The sequence below is a fragment of the Elaeis guineensis genome, chromosome 1 (assembly GCF_000442705.2).
Source record: "Elaeis guineensis isolate ETL-2024a chromosome 1, EG11, whole genome shotgun sequence".
Classification (NCBI taxonomy): Eukaryota; Viridiplantae; Streptophyta; class Magnoliopsida; order Arecales; family Arecaceae; genus Elaeis; species Elaeis guineensis.
This window is the reverse complement of record NC_025993.2, coordinates 78,677,319-78,686,666: the sequence shown is the minus strand read 5'-3', so window position 1 is coordinate 78,686,666 and position 9,348 is coordinate 78,677,319. Positions and strand designations below refer to the sequence as shown.

General features: G+C 39.7%; 1 pseudogene; it reads left to right on the top strand.

Moving 5' to 3' along the window:
• The window catches only part of LOC140855973 (uncharacterized), a 23,287-nt pseudogene extending 14,208 nt beyond the window's left edge, over window positions 1-9,079 (top strand).
• The last annotated feature ends 269 nt before the right edge of the window (window positions 9,080-9,348 follow it).

The window sequence follows — 9,348 nt, the reverse complement described above, 5'->3', positions numbered from 1 at the left end:
CCTAGAACGATTCTTAATCGTTGATCAACCATCTGATCGGATCATGAACTCTAATGTGTGTGACCTCATAGGTCCGAACCTAAGCCGGTAGTATAGGAATAAATTTTTATACCAATCGAAGTGACCATCTAGCAATGGTACCCGACGATCGGATAGGTCGAATGTGTAGAACAACATCCTTAGAACCCATGCGGATATAGTTTTCATATAATTCATCCCCTTGACCAAAATGATCATAGGACACCCCAGAGTTTAACTGTCAACTCTGATTAGGTTGTCCACATTGTATTTCAAAATATCAAATCCATCTGATGGATTACCCTGGCCAAGGTTTTGCTAAATTGAAATACAGCGACTCATTCTTCTCCAACTCTTGGAGTGGTCAATCCCATCTCGATCACACTCTGACTTCGCAAGTACTTGACTGTGCCCAGAAGCCTTCCGTCCCTGAATTAGAAATTCAGTTAGTTCAGTACCAAAGCACAGTGAGTTGCTTGCAAGTCACTGAGGCGATCTCAGGTCTAAGAGACACTTATACCTATATCCCATCAGAGACATTCTCGACAGCAGAATACACTAGAGTTGGTCACGTTCAATGACGATGTACCCTTACATCTCACCTGTATGCCATACCAGTGTCTCCACACTCCTTGGTTAAGAGGACAACCAACCCATATGGCCTACAGCAACCTATGCTCGATAGAAGCTGTCGTCCTTATTAACAGCTTATCATTTGGTCGTGAATAGTTTTAAGGACTAATCGATAAATCCTCTCTTTATCGAATCTAAATAGTCCTAAGGACTTCATCATAACAACGGAGTTCATTAGAAGATGAAATCTTATGATGAAGATGCCAAATATATTTTATTTATTAACAAATCAATTACAATACTTGGTTGCTCAACCGTCAACAGCTTAACGATTGGCTTTTTGGGACACATTTCCCAACAACTCCCACTTGTCCTAAAGCCACTCGGCACAGTATCTAATACCCATCTTCAACTTGTGGTTGTCGAACTCCTTTATTGCCAGGGCTTTAGTGAAGGGGTCGGCTAGGTTCTCTTTTCCGTCGATCTTCTGAAGGTCGACGTCACCTCGATCCACGATCTCCCAGACCAGGTGGAAGCGATGCAAGATGTGCTTCATCCGCTGATGTGCTTTGGGTTCCTTCACCTGAGCTATGGCACCAGTGCTGTCGCGGTAGAGCAGGACTGGACCATCGAGGGAGGGTGCTACTCCGAGCTCGTTGATGAATTTTCTCAGCCACACAGCTTCCTTCGCGTCATCTGATGCTGCGATATACTCCGCTTCACAAACAGAGTCTGCCACAGTATGCTGCTTGGAACTCTTCCAGCAGATGGCTCCACCATTCAGAGTAAAGATATAACCCGACACGCTCCTGCTGTCATCATGGTCAGATTGGAAGCTGGAGTCTGTGAACCCCACAAGTTTCAGATCTGACTCGCCATAAACCAACCATTGGTCCTTAGTATTTCTCAAATACTTAAAGATGGCTTTAACCACTTTCCAGTGATTTTCTCCAGGATCAGATTGGTATCTACTCACTACTCCTAGTGAGTATGCCACATCTGGTCTTGTACATGTCATGGCGTACATGATAGATCCCACGGCTGAAGCATATGGGACTCTACTCATACGCTCTCTCTCTTCAGGAGTTGTCGAACAATCCTTCTTAGAGAGAAAAATTCCATGGCCTATCGGTAGATAGCCCTTCTTGGAATTCTTCATGCTGAACCTCTTCAGCACAGTGTCTATGTACATGGACTGGGATAACCCAACCATCCTTTTAGATCTATCCCTATAGATCTTCATCCCTAGGATGTAGGATGCTTCACCCAAGTCCTTCATGGAGAACTGTGATTACAACCAAACTTTTATTCCCTGTAGTGCGGGGATGTCATTCCCGATTAAGAGAATGTCATCCACGTACAAGACAAGGAATACCACAACTGGACCATTTGCCTATTTATAGATGCAGGGCTCTTCTCCATTCTTAATGAAGCCATACGTTTTGATCACCTTATCAAATCGCATGTTCCAACTCCGAGATGCTTGCTTCAGTCCATAAATGGATCTCTGAAGCTTGCACACCTTGGACTCATCTGTGGATGTAAACCCTTCAGGTTGTATCATATACACCTCTTCAGTCAGCTCTCCATTCAAGAAAGCTGTCTTTACATCCATCTGCCAGATCTCATAATCCAGATGGGCAGCTATTGCAAGCATTATCCGAATAGATTTGAGCATTACCACAGGGGAAAATATCTCGTCATAGTCAATACCATAACGTTGACGATACCCCTTGGCAACCAGACGGGCTTTATAGGTCTCCACCTTTTCGTCTGCGCCCCTCTTCCTTTTGAAGACCCATTTACACCCAATGGGTTTAACCCCTTCAGGTGGGTCAACCAATGTCCATACATCGTTGACCTTCATGGACTCCATTTCGAATTTCATGGCTTCAAGCCATTTCTCGAAATCAGGTCTCTGCATAGCATCCATATAGGTGATCGGATCCTCATTATTCTCATCAAGTTCGATGGGATCACCATCCCAGACCAAGAAACCGTAGTATCTGTCTGGCTGATGCGGTACTCTATCGGATCGCTTTAATGGTACAGGTATATTGGGCTCTGGATCTGATCTAATCATATCCGACTCAAGTTCAGCTATTGGTGTCGGTCCTTCTACCTGTTGAACTTCATCAAGTTCAACCTTAGAGGCAACGGTTCCTTCACCAAGGAACTCCTTTTCTAAAAAGATTGCCTTAAGACTGACGAACACCTTTTGTTCATCAGCATGGTAGAAAAAATATCTTTTTGTCTCTTTGGGGTACCCTATGAATGAGCATTTGTCAGACCTAGGTCCAAGTTTGTCTGTGACTAATCGTTTGACATAGGCCGGGCACCCCCAGACCCTAAAGTGTGAAAGTACTGGCTTACGTCCTGTCCATATCTCATATGGAGTCTTAATTACAGACTTACTTGGAATCCTATTTAACAGATAACAGGCCGATTCGAGTGCATATCCCTAGAAGGATATCAGCAAGCTAGCAAAAACCCATCATGGATCGGACCATGTCTAACAAAGTCCGATTCCTCCTTTCAAACACACCATTATGCTGTGGTGTTCCTGAAGGAGTCCATTGGGAGAGAATCTCATTCTCTCCTAGATATGTGAGAAACTCACTAGAAAGGTATTCTCCTCCTCGATCAGATCAAAGAGTTTTAATACTCTTCCCAGTTTATTTTTTTACTTCACTTCAGAATCGTTTGAACATTTCAAATGAATCCGACTTATGTTTCATCAGATAGACATATCCATATCGGGATAGGTCATCCGTGAAAGTTATGAAGTAGAAATATCCACCTCTAGCACTGGTGCTCATGGGCCCACATACATCAGTATGTACTAGGCTCAAGAGCTCAGTAGCTCTCTCACCTTTTCCAGTAAAAGGTGACTTGGTCATTTTACCAAGAAGACAGGACTCACAGGTTGGAAGTGATTCACAATCACTAACTTCGAGGATTCTCTCTTGAGTCAACCTGTTTATTCTGTTCTTGTTTATATGACCTAGCCTACAGTGCCATAAGTAGATATCTGACACACTATCTAATCTAGGGTGCTTGCCAGTAGAATAGACTCTTATCAGGCTTGACCTTTTTGGTCTGGCTCTGCACTGATGTCCTAGCCTGAACTTGCACATTCTTTACTTTCTTCTTCTTGTTCTTCTTCCTTTTCTTAAAAGGTCGAGAACCAGAAGATGAACCTCCCACTAAATTCACCGACTCCTTGTGAAGTTGGTGATCCTTCTCAAAGTTCTGAAGCAACCCCAGTAACCCGTGGTAGTTCTCTTCAGGCTTTGTCATTCTATAATGAGTGAGGAATAGGAGATAAGACTTGGGCAGCGAGTTCAGTATTGCATCTTTCTCAAGCTGCTCATGCAAGAAAAAGTCGAGCTTTCTCAATCATTCCATCAGCTCGAGCATGTACAATACATGATCAGTGACAGAGGCACCATCCCGTATTTTGGCATTGAAGATGGCACAACTTGTCTTGTGCCTCTCCACGACATCAGGTGTGCCAAAGGCATCCTCCAACACTTGAAGCTTGTCCTTTGGCTGAGCCGTCTCGAATCTGCGACTGAACTCGTCACTCATGATAGCCAGCATGATACAGCGCATCGTGGTCCGATCACTGAGCCACTTCTGGTAAGTGTCTCTGATTGTTCCACGTGCATTGACAGCTGGCTCCTCAGGTGCAGAATCTATTATCACATATAGGATCCGTTCATGCTCCAGGACTATCTTCAACTTTCGGTACCAGCTACCGAAGTTGGATCCCACCAACTTATCATTGTCCAACAATGATCGGAGCGATAGGGAAGTGGCCATATTTGCACAAAGGAGAACCATAACCTAATTAGTAATTGATTCATTAAACCTAAAGATTTGGACTTTAATCAAAAGGTTTCTCTCACTATTTTATTCGAATTGGTAGCCTCTACCTCCAACTCGAGGAATTACCCTAATTCCTTAGCGGGTACTAGAATCCACTTAGACTGCACACAAGCCCAACTTTGGTTGGTCAACCCATGTACATCTAAGGGTAGGTTCATAACCAATTGTTTCTCTAAACAATTTATAGTAATTTTAATTTTGCCCCAGAAACCTAATCAGTAGGCTTTGGCCTCCACTGTAAGGATCCGGTTAGGTCCAACCATTAACATGATCATACTTGGTGTATCTAACCAACGAATGATTAAGCCCAACTTTGGTTGGCTTACCTAACCACCATTAGAGAGACACTTCCAAGTCATCATATGATGAGTGATAATTCCATTAGTCAACAAGCACCAGGCCTTTGGGTCTGCAATGATTATTGAGTTAATGGACTCATTATCAAACACCTTAATGGGAGGCTATGACTCAGTTATCTCCATAACTTTGTCATTTTAAGGACCTAATAATTTTAGAAGATTTAAATAATTTAGAGGATGAGGTCAGATGAACCAGCTTATCATGATCTTCCCACTGGCTTCACCAAGTCAGCTTAAGGGAGACCAGGGCTGGTCTAGGAGCACCTAAATCAGTCACACTGATATACCTAGCTGACATGGGTCAGCTCGAATAGTCAAGTGATCCGATCAAAACATAATTTCACCAACAGGCCAGGTAAGTTCGATCAGTGGGAGGGTCTGCCAAAGCTTGCCTTAGACACCATCAGAAATGACCAGGTAAGCGGGCTCCCAATTAAAAACCACCGGTCTGGTTTACCTTAGACACCAACTGGTTTAATTAGTTTCGATTAGATCAACCTAACAGTTCGTGCTAGACCGCTTAGCCAAGAATCAAGTCCATTTGGTTCTCGTTAAAGACATGGACTTGACCAACTACAACTATTGTAATTGATCTAGAGAATCCTTGACCTAATCTAAGACAACAATTGATTAGATTTAGTCAATTCTCTAATTAAGTCCATCTTCAATCTAACCATAGGTCTAACCCAATTAATGGACCTAATTCTCACTAACCCATTAACCCAATGTGTTATGATTTGTGTCTTAGGTTCTTCAATTCACAATCCTAGAACCTAATCAAACAACTTCTTAATTCTTAATTAAGTTTTGGGCTGAGGGTTGGGTTTGACTTTTCAAAAAATAATTTTCATATTTGTAAAACAATTTTACAATATGATTCTACCAACCATATTGCATGTTTGATTCATAATCAAGATGCAAGTGAAATAAACATGAAACTACTTTAGATCTAATCTAAACAGGTTCATGTAATTGAAACAATTTCAACTTTAAATAATTTCTTTGCACAAAAATTATTAACAAAGAGATTTTATTTCAGATTTAAATATCTTTTAAATCTAATAAATCATAAATTTAATCTAGATCATATCTAATAAATTTATGATTAAAGATAGATCTACACAAACTAGGACAACCTTTGCACTGTAAGGGGTAAACCTTACAGCAGGACAACCTTGCAGTTTGTGATTGATCTAAAATTTTAATTTCAGATTTAATAATCAGATTATAAATTAGATCTAATCTAAAAATAATCTAAGCATATATAAATAATCATGTAATAAAGAACCTAGGCTCTGATACCAATTGTAGGAACCAGATCTAGGGTTTCAGGGTTAGATCTTGAAAAAGAGGGTTAGATCTTGAAACTTTTTCAAGATCATACAGTGGAAGACTAAAATAAATCAAAATTTATTTTTTAAGATCAGAAAATCCTTAGATCTAAGATCTTATTACATGATTATTACATAGAATTAAATCAAAAATTAAAATATATAAATATAGCATGAACTATATGTTGATCATGTCAACATGTTTCTATACTACATCTAATGTATGTATTAAACAATAGATCAGATCTATTACCTTGCAAGTTAGATGTTCTAACCTTTCTGATCTGGGCTTGAGGATGATGTTGCAAGCCGCACATACGTCCGACCTCTAGGAGTCATCCACACGAGCCCACGAATCTCGATCAGAAGTCCTGCTTCAGAAAATCAGCACAGTATGCTAGTACTGCGCTGATCCTTCTTTGATGGTTGATCAGGTGCCTCCTTCTTCTTGATTTGGACTCTTCCAAAGATGAAAAGTAGAAGGAGGAGTTTCAAATCTGAGACACTCTCAGAAAACTCAAGATGGAGGGAGGAAAGATATGAAAACAAAAACCCAAGAAGAAGACCCTCTTCTTCTTCACGTTTTTCTGTCTAGACATCCAAACTTGTGTCTTTTATATCTCCACTACCCAAAGTTATTTCTCTCTGATTTTTGGATGGAACAAAGGTCTCTCAAATCTCTATCTTCTCCTAAAATTTTATGAAGAAACTCATCTTATATAGAGAGATATGATAGAGTCTTTATCTAGGTCAAACACCTAGTCAAGGCTTATCCAAACATGGCAAGTTAAGGGACGCCCAACTCTTGAGCACCTCCTTCATATTTTCATGCATGGATCACTAGAAAAGGGTGCACAATATATACTCTAAAAGCCACAAAAATTCCAAAAAAAATTTGGATAAATTCGGTGCAAAATTGAAAGAGTTTTGGATTTCTAAAACTCTATCTCATAGAATTCGAAATCCAAACTTATTCCTTTTAGATTTGATCCAAACCACTTTCCATGTAAGAAAGAAGAGAGGAGACCTTTTGTGAATGTGGGAGAGATCTGGGAGAGGGCTTTTGTCACACAAAATAAGTGGAGATTGGCGTTGAAAAAGAGAGAGGGCGTGGAGAAGGATTATGTGGCGCAAGGTGGAATCCTAGTCTTACTAGGATTCTGTCTTATGACTTGTTTTAATTTGGTTTCCCAAATCAAATTAAATCAAAATTAGATCAACCTAATTAAAATAGGTCTTAACCTAATTAAGAACCTAATTTAATTAGATTAAATTAGATTTAAATCTGATTTAATTTTCTAATCAAATTAGAAATTAGATTGACCCAAGTCCTAGTTGAACTAGGACTAGTTTTTCCTTGCACTTGGCTTATCCAATAAACCAATTGGACTTGATCCAATCAAGCTCAAACCAAATCTAATTAAATCATATTAAATTAGACTTAATCTCAGCCCATTGGCTTAATCAAATTAAGCCAATCAGCAATGGAATTGCTAATAGATCCTCCTGCAACACTTGCACTGGGTTAAATGTCTATCGTATTGATCATTTAACCCTAGAATGATTCTTAATCGTTGATCAACCATCTGATCGGATCATGAACTCTAATGTGTGTGACCTCATAGGTCCGAACCTAAGTCGGTAGTATAGAAACAAATTTGTATACCAATCGAAGTGACCATCTAGCAATGGTACCCGACGATCGGATATGTCGAATGTGTAGAACAACATCCTTAGAACCCATGCGGATATAGTTTTCATATAATTCATCCCCTTGACCAAAATGATCATAGGACACTCCAGAGTTTAACTGTCAACTCTGATCAGGTTGTCCACATTGTATTTCAAAATATCAAATCCATCTGATGGATTACCCTGGCCAAGGTTTTGCTAAATTGAAATACAGCGACTCATTCTTCTCTAACTCTTGGAGTGGTCAATCCCATCTCGATCACACTCTGACTTCGCAAGTACTTGACTGTGCCCAGAAGCCTTCCATCCCTGAATTAGAAATTCAGTTAGTCCAGTACCAAAGCACAGTGAGTTGCTTGCAAGTCACTGAGGCGATCTCAGGTCTAAGGGACACTTATACCTATATCCCATCAGAGACATTCTCGACAGCAGAATACTCTGGAGTTGGTCACGTTCAATGATGATGTACCCTTATATCTCACCTGTATGCCATACCAGTGTCTCCACACTCCTTGGTTAAGAGGACAACCAACCCATATGGCCTACAGCGATCTATGCTCGATAGAAGCTGTCGTCCTTATTAACAGCTTATCATTTGGTCGTGAACAGTTTTAAGGATTAATCGATAAATCCTCTCTTTATCGAATCTAAATAGTCCTAAGGACTTCATCATAACAATGGAGTTCATTAGAAGATGAAAGCTTATGATGAAGATGCCAAATATATTTTATTTATTAACAAATCAATTACAATACTTGGTTGCTCAACCGTCAACAGCTTGACGATTGGCTTTTTGGGACACATTTCCCAACAGTGTGTACTTGGGTGGAGGAGTTGAAGATGCCAGATGGCTATGCTTTCAATTTAGCTAGATGTGTTGATAAGAAATATGCGAAGCTATTTGGGATAAAAAGTCATGACTGCCATATTTTTATGGAATGTCTTCTTCCAATTACCTTTGGTGCACTTCCAGACACAATATGGAAGCCTATAACTAAACTGAATCAATTCTTTAGAGACTTATATGCAACGGTGTTATGAGAGGATTATTTATTACAAATGAAATAAAACATTCCTATCATCTTATGCAAACTAGAGTGAATTTTTCTACCAAGATTCTTTAACTCTATGGAGCACCTACCAATTCATTTGTCATATGAAGCTAGAATAGGTGGCCCAGTTCAATATCGATAGATGTATCCATTTGAAAGGTAATAACCCAAGTTTGTCTTCATATCAAGTTTAGCATTTATCAATTACATAATTAATTCATTTAAAATTTTGTTGTAGGTTCCTCAATAAGATCAAAAGAATAGTGAAAAATAAATGATATAGTGAAAGATCTTTATGTCAAGCTTACTTGGCTCAAAAGACATCCTACTTCTGTTCTCATTATTTTGAGCCGCATGTCTAATGCTGACGAACTAGAGTTGGTCATAACGATGATGGGGTTGAAAATTATAAAATTCAACCAACTCTATCAA